A 16,459-nucleotide genomic window follows, 5' to 3' on the forward strand; every position below is an offset into this window, starting at 1 on the left:
TGAGGGAGAAAGTGTGACCCCCAGGGCAAGGGGGAGCCGGTAGGGGTCTTTACCAAAGGTAGGGGAGCTCAGGTGACACCTGGACCATCAGTCAGATGGATGAGGCATTGGCTGAAACAAGCAGTGTCTGATGCTGGCAGGATGAGTGAGACAGGACAGGGTTTGTGGAATGGGTTAGAGCGAGAGTTTCAAGCTAAGGTTGTGAGGAGTGAACAGGGATGGAGTTTCCCTTTTCCTTGGTTCCTGCTACAAGCGCTGGTGTGGTGGCTTAAGGGAGCACGTAGAGTTGTAGGGTTGACAGTTGTTTGGCTTTTGTGCTGGGGGAGCCTTGAATGCTTTTTCCAAAGATGAAGTGTGGTAGGTAGCCATTGCCCTTGGGACCAAGGTTCCTGCCTTTTCAAAATGATGGAAGATCTGATATTGGTAGAGCTTCTCAGTGCTGTTCTACATCTTGGAGTCACTTTCCTTTGTTGAAGCGCAGATGATAACATGGCTTTTGGGCTGAGAAGTGTTCAATTCTGAGATATATCTTCCCATCACAGAGAAAGTAGGCTCCAAAGTGGTGATGGGTCGAGCAAAACGTGTGGGGTTCAATACCGACAGCCATGCTGGCCAGAGGAGAGAGTGCAGCTGCCCTCAGTGTTCAGCTCAACGTCAGCCCAAGGCAGTGACTGGGGCAGCTGGGCTGGGCCACAACCCAGTGTGTGGAACACGGCTGTTATGTCCGAGCTCTGGAGAAATTGCCCTGGGGAGGGCTTGATAATGAGTTGTGCGGATTCCATTACAGAATCAATGTCCAAATGTGGAAGGTTGTGCCTAGATGTCAGCCCTCGAGGAGGAGAAGGCAGGATTGATGTCTGCTCTGAAGTGGGATGCAGAATTATTCTTGTCTGTGCATTTTTCTCAGAGAAGAGTCTGTAGCCTTGTTTGGGTTCTCAAAGTGGTCTCATGACCACTGCCCACTAGAATTGCTGAAGAACCTTCTAGAAATACTGATGCCTGGGCACCACTCCCAGGGACTGTGATTTAATTGGTTTGGGGTACAGCCTGGGCATGAGGATATTTTAAAGATCCCAAGTAATTCTAATGAGCAGCTGGGGTTGAGAACCTCTAATCCAAGAGGGAGACAGGATTTCAGAAGAGCTGGTGACTCTGGCTTAAATTAAAGGCACAGAATCATGGGTGTTTCATAACCTGTGAAATATATTCTTGTGTCAGAACAACAGTACGTGTCAGTGAGCATTTTGTCTGAGCTGCACCCTTGCTTTATTGCTGGCTGTGGATAATAATAGCTGCTTTGCCGTGATTCACTGGGAAGAAAGGCGAATTCCTCCAGCCGTGCACTGTGCTCCCCATTGTTTCCCCTGGAGCTGGAGCCCCGTTGCCCAACCCTCTCTGCTTAGTTCAGGGAGGTCATCTGCCAGCCACCTGATCCTGTCAAGCCTGGTAGACTCAGGTCTAATGTCAAAAGCCCTTTGCCTCCCACAAAGAAAACGTGTGCTAATATTTTCCCCTATTATCAATATTCCCTGTGGGTGCCTGCTATCGTCTGGTTTATGTATGATTCTCCCTTTTCTGTTCTTTTGTTTGCCCTGTTGTGTGCTGGACTTTAATTGTGAGTCCTGGCGGGGGGAAGGGAGGAGGCTTTTTGAACATTTGATTTAACTTTTTATTTTGGAAAATTTCAAATGTATGTAAAAATAGAATAGTATAATCGTATAATAATAACCTATTTACCCGTCACTTAGTTTCAACAGTTATCAACTCATGGCTAATCTTTTTCATATATAACCCACCCACTCTTCCCCATCCAGATATGGGGAGCTATTTGAATTCACATTATATAGCATAATTCACTGGTGCATATATTAATTAGAACTCTTGGTTGTTAGTGACCGAAATCCAACCTACCTATATATAAACAAGAAAGATATTTTGTTGGTCATGTTACTGGGAAGTCCAAGAGGTGGGCTGGGATTCAGATATGGCTGTATTCCAGGGATTCAATAATATTAGGACCCTGCTTTTCTCTATCTTTCTCCATCTCTTGGGTCTGTTTACTTTCTTTTCAGGTGGATGGGCAGGCTTACATGGCTTTGAACTTGCAATCACAGTGAGAAAGACTCTGTCTTATCTAGTGCTGTGGGTTGAATTGTGTCCCACAAAAAAGATATGTTTAAGTCCTATCCCTGGTACCTATGAATTTGCTTATTTGGAAATAGGGTCTTTGCATGGTAATTAAGGTGCAAGTTAAGAAGAGGTCATACTGGATTAGGGTGGGCCCTTATCCAATATGACTGGTGCCCTTATAAAAAGAGAAGAGGCACAGAGGCACACATACAGGGAACACTCGGGCACAGAGACAGAGGGAAAATGGCCACGTGACGACCAAGGTGGAGATTAGAGTGATGGCAGCTACAAGTCAAGGAGCACCAAGGATTTCGGGAAAGCACCCGAAACCAGGGGAAGGCACAGAAAGGTTCTTCCCCAGAGATTGCAGAGGGAGTGGGGCCCCACCAACACCTTGATTTTGAATTTCCAGCCTCCAGGACTGTGAGAGAATATATTTATGTTGTTTTAAACCACCCAGTTTGTGGTAATTTGTTATGGCAGCCTAGGAAACTAGCATGCCTAGTGATGGTTTCAATCTCAGAAAAACCACCCTGTGATCTTGTTTGGATCATATCCCCATCCCTGGACCTGAGTTCACGGCCTGAGGGGGTCGTTGGGCTAACTCAGGTCATGTGACCACCGACCCTCTGGTGGGAAACACACATCCCAGCAAGCGGAGGTGGGGAAGAGGGGATTGTGACAAACAGAAGAACAGAATCTTCTACAGAAATTATTATCTACTTTTTGGCCATAAGCCCTGAAAGTTTGAAGAAGGCAATTAGAATCCTGGTATTTTACAAAGAAAAGAAAAATGCAGACTAGCAGCAGACTAAAGAAATCAGCTATCTTCTACACTGTGTTTGTTACTTTGCCTAGAAAATTCAGCATTCTTTAAAAATATTTATTGACGTTAATATGTCTCACACGCCTAGAAGAGGATCCCATAGTCACCGAAGCTGCATTTACTTTGGCTTTCTTTAAACAATTCTTCTTGCTGCTAAGATTGTTTTCCTGATTTTGTCCTCTTTCCTCTTAAATGACTCCCAGGCTGACCAGTGGGAGGAAGACGCTGTTAATGTTTCTGCAGGGTGTTCATACTTTACGGCTGGATTTTGCATTGGGCTCTTGGTTTTGTTTGGAAGTCTACTGCTATTTGCACGTGCCTACTTAGGGAAACAGCTGCACTCATTCAGTCCAATGCCACACAGAATAGTAAAAGCAGAGTAACACTGTCTGATAAACACATTAATTTCTCCACATGCTTCTTCTTAGGCTTTTAAATGCATTTCCTGGATATGGTGATCTGTCCTAAGATAATGCGTCTAGGAATTTTTCTCATAGACCTAATACCGTAAAGACGATAGAAGTAGAATTTCAGTGCCTCTGCATCCCTGTTTACTCAGGATAGTGATAGTTCATGCCTGTCACCCTAGTCCCCCTTCGTTCAAAACCTCTTTGGACAATAAATTATGTGGTCAACCTAACTATAATGGGAAAGTCTTCTTTAATAGGAAGACATTTTTTTAGGTGCATTGGGGAAAATTGTACCTGTTTTCACGACTAGAGTGTTGGGTCTGGGCGGCACTAGAATCTAGAGTTTTTCTGGGTCGCTGTGGGCTATTCAGCAGCAGGCATCAGTCTTAATCCATAAATCAGGGACAGCTTTGTATTGGAGTACTTGTAAGTGCACTGTGTGTCCTCAATAGCTGAACTAAATAGAGTGCAGATCTAGAAGCCAAAAGTGAGGCTGAGTCAGAAATTGGAGGTTGCTAAGTGGTCATGTGACCAGGGCCACTGTATCTGTCAGGCCTTAGTAGCTTATGCTGCAGGAACAAAGAGCCCCCAAATCCTAATGAACAAAGAGCCTCCAAATCCCTAATGACATGAACAAAAGTTTGTCTTATGCTCATGCTCCCTGTGTAATGTAGTAAGTATTCTGCTCATTCGGGGACCCAGGCTGATAGAAGCTGCACCTCAACTTCTGCTTCCACTGAAGCAGGGAAAGGGAGCAAGTGAATCACACATGGGTTCTTAAAGCTTCTACTGGAAGCGATCCCTGTTGTTTCTGCTCACATCTCATTGGCCACAGCAAGTGGCATGTCACACTGAACTTCAAGGGCAGCAGGGAGGTACCCATCCCACTGTGTGCTCAAAGGAGGAGAAATTGAATATCTGTGACCAGCCCTAATGACTAGCACAGGCAGCAACCTCCAACAGTGCCTTCCTTTTAAGGCCAGGAGACTTTTATTAGGCTGCTTGCAAGGAGAGTAGATTTTGCTCCAGGAAATATTAAAGGTGCCACATAGTCTCTAATAGCCACAGAGCCCTGAGCCACTGAGACCATTTCTTCTCCTTGACTAAAGCTCTGAGGGGCAGAGGTGGAATGTTGGCGCCCAGGTGCCCAGCTGTGCTGCTGACTCCCCCACCAGTCTGCCCTGGCACAGGTACTCCACTGGCGTGTGGGGCAAGGGCTGCCATAAACATGGACAGTATTATCCAAACTGTATGACATGAGGAAGGAAGGCTTAGGACCAAGTGCTGGTGAACCTGGGATTAGGATGCTCATGTTTTAATGAAGCACCTTCATTCATTCCTAGGTACCTGCAATTCTCCATCCTACAGCCCACCCCTCCTGCACAGACAGTTCATAGTCATCAGGGACCTTTCAGAGTGGACAGGGAAGGTCTAAGGGTAACGAGAGGAGTTTTCCAGTAATACCCACCGCAAGATCCATTCTCAAGCTCTCTTGTCCATGCCTAGGAATACCTGGCAAGACTAGGCCATGATTGCTTACATATGAGTGTATTATTGAGGACGAAGCAAAATCCTGAGGGCAACCTCTTGTGAAAACAAAAGGGTGATTTGGGTTTTATGTATGTTGAGTTTGAATGAATGGTAGCGAGATGCCCAGCAGGAAGTTGGGGATGTTTAAGGGAGATACCTTAGGGTTGTAGACCTGTATTTGAAGTCATTGGCTTTGGTGTGATAATTAAAGCCACCGTGATGGATAAGACCTTCAGGAGAGTGTAGAATCATGAGGACAAAGGGATCCAGGAAGGAGCTTTGGATTATGCCCACTTTAAAGAAGTAGGGGAAAGAGAGTCAACCATGAAAGGAGCCTGAGAAGAGGTGGCACCAAAGCATTATAATGCCAGTAATATAGTCTATTATGGTTTATAAAGTTCTCTTATTACATACACCACAGTGAGGAACAAATGAGGTCATAGAAATTGCTTGTATTTATTGAGCACTTACTACGTACCAGGCACAGCTCTAAATGCTACTCATTTACTCCTCACAACAGCCCTGTGAGGTGGGTACTATTTTCAGCCTCATTTTACAGAAGAAACAAAGTATATAATAGTTAACTAACTTGCCCAGGGTTATCCAGCTAGTAAGTGATAGAGCCAGGTTCTAAACTCAGAATCTGGCTGCAGGATCTCTACTCTCAATGTGTATGGAAGCCAGGAGAAAGATGTGTACAGTTGTGAGCATTTAAGACCAGTCTTTGGGTACCTGTTTTCCTCGTAAAAACTGTCTGAGTAATTAACATTTAAATTTTCTTAAAACAATGAAAGAAGGGGCAGTGGGGGAGAAGCAGTCATAACAGCTTAACACAGCAAGAGGTCAAGGAGAGAATGAGAACTGAGAAAATAAGACGAGGATAGACGGTTGGGAAAACCACTGGAAAGAAATTAGAGAGGGTAGCTGGTGAATAGCGCTAGCTCGCTCTTTTAAAAATTGCCATGAAGAAGGCATATGGAGACTGTTTGCTAGTTTAAGGGGAAAGAGAAAGGTTTGTGTGGAATGGTAGAGAAATGAGCTTTCTGTAGATTGAGAGAATGAAACTTAGAAAGAAGAATAAAGGGTTAATAGAATGGTGCCTATGAACGTACTCTATCCTAGAAGAAAAGGTGGAAAATAGGCACTTTTTTTCCTCTTGGAAAAAGTATGTTATTGTTTCTCTGCATTCTGTTAGAGAAAGCTTCTTCACCATTAAATAAAAATGCATTTATTCGAGAGAAATGAAAGCAATCCTAGGTCCATAAAAAATATTTGTTTAAGAATGTTCACAGCAACTTTTTCCATAAAAGCTCCAAACTGGAAACAACCCAACTATCCGTAAACAGGAGACTGAATAAACAAACTATGGTACCTTCATACAATGGAGTATTACTCAGCAATAAAAAAGACCGCTCTACTGATGCAGATAGCAATCTGGACGAACCTCAGAAACATTATGTTGAGCAAAACAAGCCAGATGTAAGAGTACATACTGTCTGATTCCTTTTATATTATGTTCTAAAGTAGGAGAAATTAGGCTAAGGTGATGGAAGTCAGAACAGTGTTTGCCTGTTTGGGTGTGGGGAAGGATTAGCTGGAAAGCGGCATGATAGAACTTTGTGGAGCGTTGGTAATGATCCAGATCGTGGTTGGCGTGGTTGTTACACAGGTGAATATAGCTGTCAAAACCCATCAACTGAATTCTTGTGATCTAGGCATTTTCTTGTATATAAATGATACTTTAAAAAGTCCATTAGATTCTCTTTCCTCCTCTCTGTCTTCATCTCTGTGTTCCTAAAAGTGAAATTTAGAGCCAGTATAAATTTCACCATTATAGAACTATTCTAAGGCTTGCTGGTTTGCCCCTTTTTCTCTCATTCTTTTTTAAATACTCTTTATTACTGATCGTGGAGAAACAAGAGGATTTTAGGGAGAATGGACTCAGATGCAGAGTATCATTTTTGGAATCACTTAGGATCGATTGATCATAGGGCCTTGTTGGGCCTGGAAATCCTCAGGTAGGTCTGGAATCTGAGGAAGCAAAGCTGCACATCTGTATAAGTTAGCATTCTTTTTTTTTTTTCCTTGTAAGCAACAGACACCAATTTTGGCTAAGTCAAACGCAAAAGAATTTTATTGGAAGCATATGCAGTAGCTCCGAGAATCAACAGGAAGTGTGCAGGACCAAGCTGGGTGAAGGACAGAAACTGAGGAAGCTCTGGGGATCCAGGTGGACAGAACTGACGGTCTTACTTGTCTGCTGCTGCTGCTGCAGTGGATAAATTCCAACAGGTTTGTCCATCCAAGAGTCAAAACCCTGGAAATAAGAGCCCTATTGGCTTGCTACAGGCCACATGCCCACTCTTCGGCCAGGGGTAAAAGGGTGGGGGGGGGTCCTGACTGACATTCCCAGCAAGACTACACACAGAGGGGGAGAATTAATTTCCAAAAAGGAAATCCTGGTGCTGAACCAAAAGAAGGAAGAATGGATCTTGAAGGGCCCCAAACGACCAATGTCCATGACAGAAACTCACAAGTCAGGATGCCCATCTGGTTTGTCAACTGTCCTTTCAGCAGTAGGCTCACAGGGCTTCTTGACACCTCTGAGGGATTATTGGAATTAGGATATTACGTTTGAGTATCACTCGTTTGTTCTCCTTGTGTTTATGTTTCTGCAGATTTCTACAGATAGGCCTCCTTATGCATGTATGGCATGTGACTGTGTGGGTCCCCTTTGCTTCCACACATTATCAGGCATAATTCAGGTTGACCAGTGTGCATTTATTTACACAGGGGCACAGGAGAGAGGCTGGTGTTCTGTGGTAACCTTTACCATCCCACTGCATCCTGTGTTGAGGATGATGACCTCAGGGGGAAGGGAACGGGGGTTAGTAATGGTTCTGTTCCTTCCCCCCGATTTCCGTAATCCTGGTCACCCTCCCGCTCCCCAGCGGGATTATCTACGTGAAGTACACCTAGAACACGTCTAGTTCTTGCATCCACACTGTGTTTCTCTGTGTATCTGAAGAGTATGAAAGATGTAGGGTGGAGCACACGGTGTCACCTCTGTGAGTCTCTTTTCCCTGGGAAATTTAGGATTTAGAAAGGGAAAGATTGTTCGAGGGAGAATATCGCCCCTGCTCTAAAGTATTCTGGAAGGTGTAAATGATTCGTGTAAAAGCGATTTCTTTCCTGGCGTTTGAACCAGCGTCCTTCTAAGTGATAGTAAAGAAAAGCCTCAGGGTATATTTCAACATCTAGTAAGCAGATTAGTCTAAATGTGAGTAATTTTGAGGATTGAAAACCAAGGGTAGAGCTTAAACCCATTGCAAAATACTAAATAATGAGACCCAATCCTGTCATTTCTGTCTTCTGAGAAGCTCAGCTTTCTTCAAAGACTGCCTCATCTTTGTGGTGTCAGGATGGGCAAGGTCAGATGTCACTACAGTGTTCCTATTCTACAGACGCAGGAACTGAGACTTCAGGTTGGATGGTTTGCTCCAAGTCGCAGGATATAGTAGAAGGATCAGATTAAACAAGAAGTTACATAACCACAGCCTGCTGATTTCAGAGCAGTCATTTGCCTCAGGGGCTACCAAAGAATTTCTCTCTCTGTGCAACCAAGCTGTGACTAATTCGGTACCTTTAAAAACAAACAAATGTGCTTTGTTTTTGTTTTTTTTAACATCTTTATTGGAGTATAATTGCTTTACAATGGTGTGTTAGTTTCTGCTTTGTAGCAAAGTGAATCAGTTATACATATACATATGTCCCCATATCTCTTCCCTCTTGCATCTCCCTCCTCCCCACCCTCCCTATCCCACCACTCTAGGTGGTCACAAAGCACCGAGCTGATCTCCCTGTGCTATGCGGCTGCTTCCCACTAGTTATCTATTTTACGTTTGGTAGCGTATATATGTGCAAGCCACTCTCTCACTTTGTACATTGACTAAGACTTTTCCAGTAAAGCCTGGGGCTCTGTCTTAATCCCTTGTAGCACAGCTCTGTCACCCTCTGAGCAGAGGCCTCTGACTGTAAATTGGTAGAGCTGGGTCCCAAGGGAGTGGTCAGGACGTTTGGTTGCATGAACATGGAGACATTAGTATGGGGCCAACATCAAGAGGTTTTTAGAGTTAGAGGCCTTAGGGCTAGAAAGTAATCAATGAAAATGCAATTTCTGTTTAAACTGTAAATCCAGCCCATCCTTTTGCATATTTATCAGAGATTCTCCCTCATCTGCATAGTCCCTCCCCAAAAGCTATTAAATAGCAACCATACCTGTCTGTATCTGCTTCTTAGAAATTCCATGAGTGAGAACATTCCATGAGTCAGTGGGACTTGTTTACAAAGGATTAAAGGAAAAATCTGATGTGTATCTGTGGTTGGGTGGGAAGAAGGGAGAGAGCATGCTTCAGCATTCCCAGGCAGTCTGCTTCACCTTCCTCCTCACCTTGCCTACACTTTGCAATAATGGCATTCTCATAATGCCACTATAATTCACCCTGGGATGATATTTGTTGCCTGGCTACCCTTTGGAGCCACATTGAATGAAACCTCCAGGTTCCCCCTTCAGATACTTGAAAGCAGCCGTCTTGTCACCCTAAATCTTATTTCACCAGCCTGCTGAACGTTTATTTCCTTCAGTTGATTCCTTATGGATTGGAGCATGCAACTTGTTTATCGTCTTGGCTATTCTCTTTAGAATCAGTACGTGAGTCATAACAAACAGCTCTGGTTGAGCGTGGCTCTGATGTGCTGGGCTCGGGAGCAAGGAGTGTCACTGGGATTGATTAGTGATGTCTCGCTCAGGTGTGGGAAGGGAAAGGGCAGCCTCTTTTCTGTCTTTACAGTTTTTTTATATATATTTTAATCTTATTGGAGTAGAGTTGATTTACAATGTTGTGTTAGTTTCAGGTGTTCAGCAAAGTGATTCGGTTATACATATGCATATATTCATTCCTTTTTAGATTCTTTTCTCATATAGGTTATCACAGAGTATTGAATAGAGTTCCCAGTGCTATACAGTAGGTCCTTGTTGGTTTCTTATATATCGTAGCGTGTGTATGTTTACCCCAGGCTCCTGGTTTATCCACCCCCACCCCACCCCACCATGTTTCCCCTTTACTAACCTTAAGTTTGCTTTTGATATCTGTAAGTCTGTTTCTGTCTTTCACGTTGTGATGATATAGGTGCCAATTAACCCTGTTAGTTGTTTGAAAATTTGGGATGAGTTCCTATTTATTGACCAGAGATGAGACTCTTAAATGATTCACAAAGTTTGCCAAGCAGTACATAGGTCTTGCTTCAAATGCAAGTATAAAGCTTCTGATTTTAGAATACAGTAATCAAGGAAATGATGCAAATAAATATAAGGAACACATCATTGTACTAGTTATGTCTAAAATGTGTTCACATTTAAAATCTAAGTAAAAACCAAATAATGTATAACTGTTTGTAATTTTCCAAGAGAGGCCTTTTAGGATGGCTGAAATAGTCAGGGGAAGGCCTGCTTTCCCAGAGTGATCCTTTAAATTAAGGGTTCTTTCAGGGGCCCAGTGTATCTAGAGGTGGAGGGACTAACCCAAGGACAATTTCTAAAAACTGGATTGCCTGATACTGAAGTGTGCAATAGGTTTCTTTCTACCTTTGGAATTGTATTTCCCGTCTGCATCTGAGGCTGTGTCTACTGCAGCAAAACAAAATGAAGTAGTGGCAGGGACTTCCCTGGTGGTCCAGTGGGTAAGACTCTGTGCTTCCAGTGCAGGGGGCCCGGGTTCGATCCCTGGTCAGGGAACTAGATCCCGCGTGCATGCCGCAACTAAGAAATCCACATGCCACAGCTAAATATCCTGCATGCTGCAGCTAAAACCTGGTGCAGCCCCCCCCCCCCCCCCGCCGAAAAAGAAAGAAAGTACAAGGCAAAATTTTTAAAAAATGAAGTAGTGGCAATGATTTATATTTGAATTATCCTGCTTCCAAACCCAGCTATTCTCAGCCTGAACTACAGAGAGCACTTGTCATCATGTCTTGAGTTCTCATGCATCATTATCACGCCTCTTTCCTGCAAACCTAGGTGACATGAGCAGCTAACTATTTGAGGTCCTTTGAACCCAAATACTTAGCAACAGAGTATATATTGAGATGTATGGTTTTCTTTAAGATTACTAATTGTGATACGTAGCCTGATATTATAAGGCTTTAGTTCACAACCATTTCTGTTCATATGGGAGACATTTCTGGATTGTTGCACTTCCCCTCTCTTTCTTGTTCTGTGACTGTCACAGCTCCATTCTCACCCATGATGGAAACCAGTGATCTTTGGATGGCCCACCGAAAGTGACGTACATTTCTGGCCCTTTCTGTGCTGGAACTAACATGGTGCAGGTTCTGTAGCTCCCCCGGGGCAAAGCAGAAGTACTCTATTATATGATTCATACTGTTCAGCTCACCCTTCTCTGGTTAGTGCTTAGTGTTTTTACTGGATTTTTCCATTCTCTCTTTTTGGGTTACCACATACACCCATACACATACCACCACCACCACCAAAACCCCCTGTGAGGAAATCACTGTATAACTTTGTTGACAAACACGTGTGTGGATACGTTTAAATAGTTCAGAGGTAAAACAAGGAAAGGCCCTGTATAAATTCTACTTTTGAACTAAAGACTAGATAGTGGTTTTGCAAATGTAAGTGATCGATAACTGATTAGCTTTGGAGCTGGTCAACAGACTTTACAACTCAAGATTGTTATTTAGTAATGAATGACAAGAAAAGTTTAGGAAAACAAAATTCTACATTGCACTCAGTTAATATTTTTCTTTTCAACCTTGTTGCAAACGGTTTTCATCGCGGAGGCATGGAGGAGAATGGTGAGTAGACACCGATTGGGAAGGGATTGCAATTGGGAGGGCTGAAATAGAGCAGGTTATGGGGGTGGAGAGAGCCGGGCGTTTCAGGGGTCAGAACCACCAGGCACACAAGCCTTGTCATGAGCTTGGTGAGGCCAGAGGTCACCAACAGACAGGGCAAGAGACTGGCAGGGCAAACCATAGATTTCACATGGTTACCCAATTCATTTTTGCTTTTAAGATTTTATCAAGTGAGCCATAATTTATTGGACTGAATCAAGTTTTGTTCAGGGGAGCGATTAAAGTTTGGGTTAATCCCTGGAAACAGCTTTCGTCTGAAGTCATGTTCCAGCAAACGATGTTTTTTTTAAAAAAAATATTGAGCAGCACATTAAAAATAGGTCAGATTTAAACAGGACAGTGGAGCTTTGGTTTGGGGGAAAACTTGCAGTCATTATTAAGAGATGTGTCTGTTGTGAGCATTAGGCCTGCCAGTCTTTAGGAAAGGGAGAAAGTGGAGGGGAGGGCTCTGACCCACCATGCAGTTCATGTAACCTCTTGATGCCAAAAATGAGAAAGGAGAAGCGTATCTGATACATACAGCCCAAATTCCATTTGTACTTAAGGTTACGTAAGTGCTCATCATGTAATAACTCTGGCCCTCGCCCAACGAGCGTGTAGATATTGGCAGCTTTGCATGCCTAATAGATCCCCATCAATCAGTCACGATGTCTTGTCCCACACCCAGTTGCCTTGTTTGTTTAAGCTGGCTTTGGAGGTTGTATAAATAGCTTTAGCAACCTGCTGTCGCACTCCTGGTGATCAGTGGCACCTTCAAAAAATCCCTTGGCGTGTTCTTAGGACTCGAAGGAGTAGAACTTGACCCACTGATGTTTACCATGGTTATCAGTTTTCTTCCCTGTATGTTCTCGTGCATTCCAGGCAGGGAGCATGGAGGGGCCCCTGGGGTAACTGCTCCCACCCTGGCTCTCTGGACCTGCCAGGCCTCTGCCTTTCAGAATCAGCTAGTGTACTGTCCCACCTGATGGAGCCTGGCAAGGGCTGCCCAGGGACTGCCAAATGAAACTGTGCCTCAGGACTGGACAGGTGAATTCAAGTTCACACAGAAAAGAAAGGTGCACTTTTTCTCCTTAAAAAGTGAAAAAAAATAAAGATTGCTACAACATGTTGGCGTTGATTCAGGCAGCCACCTTTTGTTCTGTGTGAGGGATAGCCTTAGGGTAGCAGGAAGGACAGTGGACAGAGGACACAACCCCAGAGGTACCAGCTGCAGCTTCCTTGGACCACAGTAAGAAACAGCTTCCTCCCGTTGAGAAGATCCAGTGAGATGATGTGTATGTAGCATGTGTATAAAGGTTGTAAGTTCCACTATTGATGACCAGGTGCCTGCGTCCTCCAGGTGGAACCTGGAACAGTGAATAGTATGGTGCATATGCAGATGTCGGGAAAGGCATTCCAGGCAGAGGGAACAGCACAAGCCAAGGTGCAAGGGTGGAAAATACAGAATGTATTAGGAGAAATCAGGGAGTGTCCTTTGGTTGGAACAAAGGGTGTTTAAAGGGAAGAAATGCAGGATAAGGTTGGGCTGGAAGTTTGGGGCCAGATTATGGAGGGCCTCAAATAGGAGGCTAAGGAAATTGGACTTCATTTTACAGGCAGTGAGGAGGTATTGGGGTTTTTTTAAAGCAGGGGAGTAACATGATCAGAGCTGAGCTTCAGGAAAATTAATCTGGCAGCAAAATGCTGCAAAACCTCTTTGGAACAAGAAGGGATATAAATAAATAAATAATTCGTAAATTTGGCAGAAGTGTTTTCAAATACGTTCTGAAATGTACATGCTATATATTTTGAAATGATAATATCTTTCTTCTTCGTTTTTTTTTTTTCTCACAGCAGCCAAATTCCTTTTTCATTCCCTCTCTTTTCTTTCTTTTCTGCGTTCCCTCCCTCACTCCCTCTTCCTTTGTTTCTTTCTCTCGCTCATTCACTCTGTCACTCCTTCTCTCCTGTCTGCCTTTCATGGTGGGTGTTGCTTTGGCGGGGGTGAAAACCGAGCCAGAGGTTGAGGGTTCCAGCACAGTGCTTCCAGGAGGTCCAGCCTTCTGGGGCCTCTGCGCCTGCTGTGACGGGGTCCCACTACCGAGGGCAGCGGAAACATCCAACCTTGATTGTCACCAACCCCGACCATACAAAATATAGGTATTTTGAATGAGCAGGCAAATTCCTGTAATTCATGTGGACAGTGTTTCTATAATCCAATTTTCTGGACTCATCACCAAAAGGTTCAGTCGACTTCTGTAACGCTTGGGTTAGCAAGAACAATGGCATTTCTATGGGTTTTATCGGTATGGCCCGTGTCCTTTGCTCAAGCAAATTTGATAAATGTGTTTAGACCCTAGGTGTTTCTAGATTTCACTTGCAGGTTTGTGACACTGTGTGAGATCCCCTGGCTGAGATATGAATCTGAAAAGTCTGCTTTGCAAGATGTGTGTCTGGAAAAGTGTCACTTAGCTTTATTTTTCTTCACTTATTTGTGCATTTGCAACAATGCTCATTAATTAGTTAGAAAAATTTTGCTTGTTTCTGTGAAAAATGGCAGTCAAGTGAGATATAAACCTATCATGAGATGTGAAAGTATGGTTAACTTGTAGGGTGTAGCATAAGGCTATAAACAGGAAACTCTCCGTGGATATTTGATTCCTGAAAAAGCTGGGAGCCTCTATAAATATTTTTCTATTTGTGAATCTGGGAACTCAAGAAGGTTCCAGATATATGCCTCAGGAATGTCAAGAGTCTGCTGTAAATCCAAATTCACAAGACAGATAAATTATTGGATGACTATTCAGATTGCAAAACAATTTTTCATTTTATTAAATATTTACTCTTCATATTTACCCTAGAGAAGTTCTTTAAGGAAATATAGTTAGTATTTGATTACAGACATTCAATATATACAACTGTTTCTTTTTTGTTTTCTTTTTAGCATCTTTATTGCAGTATAATTGCTTTACAATGGTGTGTTAGTTTCTGCTTTATAACAAAGTGAATCAGCTATACATATACATTTATCCCCATATCTCCTCCCTCTTGTGTCTCCCTCCCACCCTCCCTATCCCACCCCTCTAGGTGGTCACAGAGCACTGAGCTGGTCTCCCTGCGCTATGTGGCTGCTTCCCACTAGCTATCTATTTTACATTTGGTAGTGTATATAAGTCCGTGCCACTCTCTCACTTCGTCCCAGCTTACCCTTCCCCCTCCCTATGTCCTCAGTCAATTCTCTATGTCTGCGTCTTTATTCCTGTCCTGCCCCTAGGTTCTTCAGAACCTTTTTTTTTTAGATTCCATATATATGTGTTACAATGGTATTTGGTATTTGTTTTTCTCTTTCTGACTTACTTCACTCTGTATGACAGACTCTAGGTCCATCCACCTCACTACAAATAACTCAATTTCATTTCTTTTTATGGCTGAGTAATATTCCATTGTATATATGTGCCACATCTTCTTTATCCATTCATCTGTCAGTGGACACTTAGGTTGATTCCATGTCCTGGCTATTGTAACTAGAGCTGCAGTGAACATTGTGGTACATGACCTTTTTGAATTATGGTTTTCTCAGGGTATATGCCCAGTAGTGGGATTGCTGGCTTGTATGGTAGTTCCATTTTTAGTTTTTTAAGGAACCTCCATACTGTTCTCCATAGTGGCTGTATCAATTTACATTCCCACCAAGAGTGCAAGAGGGTTCCCTTTTCTTCACACCCTCTCCAGCATTTATTGTTTGTAGATTTTTTGATGATGGCCATTCTGACTGGTGTGAAGTGATACCTCATTGTAGTTTTGATTTGTATTTCTCTAATGATTCGTGATGTTGAGCATCTGTTCATGTGTTTGTTGGCAATCTGTATATCTTCTTGGGAGAAATGTCTGTTTAGATCTTCTGCCCGTTTTTGGATTGGGTTGTTTGTTTTTTGATATTGAGCTGCATGAGCTGCTTGTAAATTTTGGAGATTAATCCTTTGTCAGTTGCTTCATTTGCAAATATTTTCCCCCATTCTGAGGGATGTCTTTTCATCTTGTTTATGGTTTCTTTTACTGTGCAAAAGCTTTTAAGTTTCATTAGGTCCCATTTGTTTATTTTTGCTTTTATTTCCATTGCTCTAGGAGGTGGGTCAAAAAGGATCTTGCTGTGATTTATGTCATAGAGTGTTCTGCCTATGTTTTCCTCTGAGACTTTTACAGAGTCTTGCCTTACATTTAGGTCTTTAATCCATGTTGAGTTTATTTTTTTGTATGGTGTTAGGGAGTGTTCTAATTTCATTCTTTTACATGTAGCTGTCCAGTTTTCCCTTCACCACTTATTGAAGAGGCTGTCTTATCTCCATTGTATCTTCTTGCCTCCTTTATCAAAAATAAGGTGACCATATGTGCGTGGGTTTATCTCTGGGCTTTCTATCCTGTTCCATTGATCTATATTTCTGTTTTTATGCCAGTACCATACTGTCTTGATTACTGTAGCTTTGCAGTATAGTCTGAAATCAGGGAGCCTGATTCCTCCAGATCTGTTTTTCTTTCTCAAGATTGATTTGGCTATTTGGGGTCTTTTGTGTTTCCATACAAATTTTGCAATTTCTTGTTCTAGTTCTCTGAAAAATGCCATTGGTAGTTTGATAGGGATTGCACTGAATCTGTA

At 42.9% G+C, this 16,459-nt stretch overlaps 1 protein-coding gene across 2 annotated transcripts in view; it reads left to right on the plus strand.

The window, feature by feature from the left end:
* Positions 1–16,459, plus strand: part of THSD4 (thrombospondin type 1 domain containing 4) — a 571,321-nt gene that overhangs the window by 128,286 nt on the left and 426,576 nt on the right. The window lies entirely within an intron of this gene.

This window comes from Tursiops truncatus, chromosome 2 (assembly GCF_011762595.2).
Source record: "Tursiops truncatus isolate mTurTru1 chromosome 2, mTurTru1.mat.Y, whole genome shotgun sequence".
In the NCBI taxonomy this organism is placed as follows: Eukaryota; Metazoa; Chordata; class Mammalia; order Artiodactyla; family Delphinidae; genus Tursiops; species Tursiops truncatus.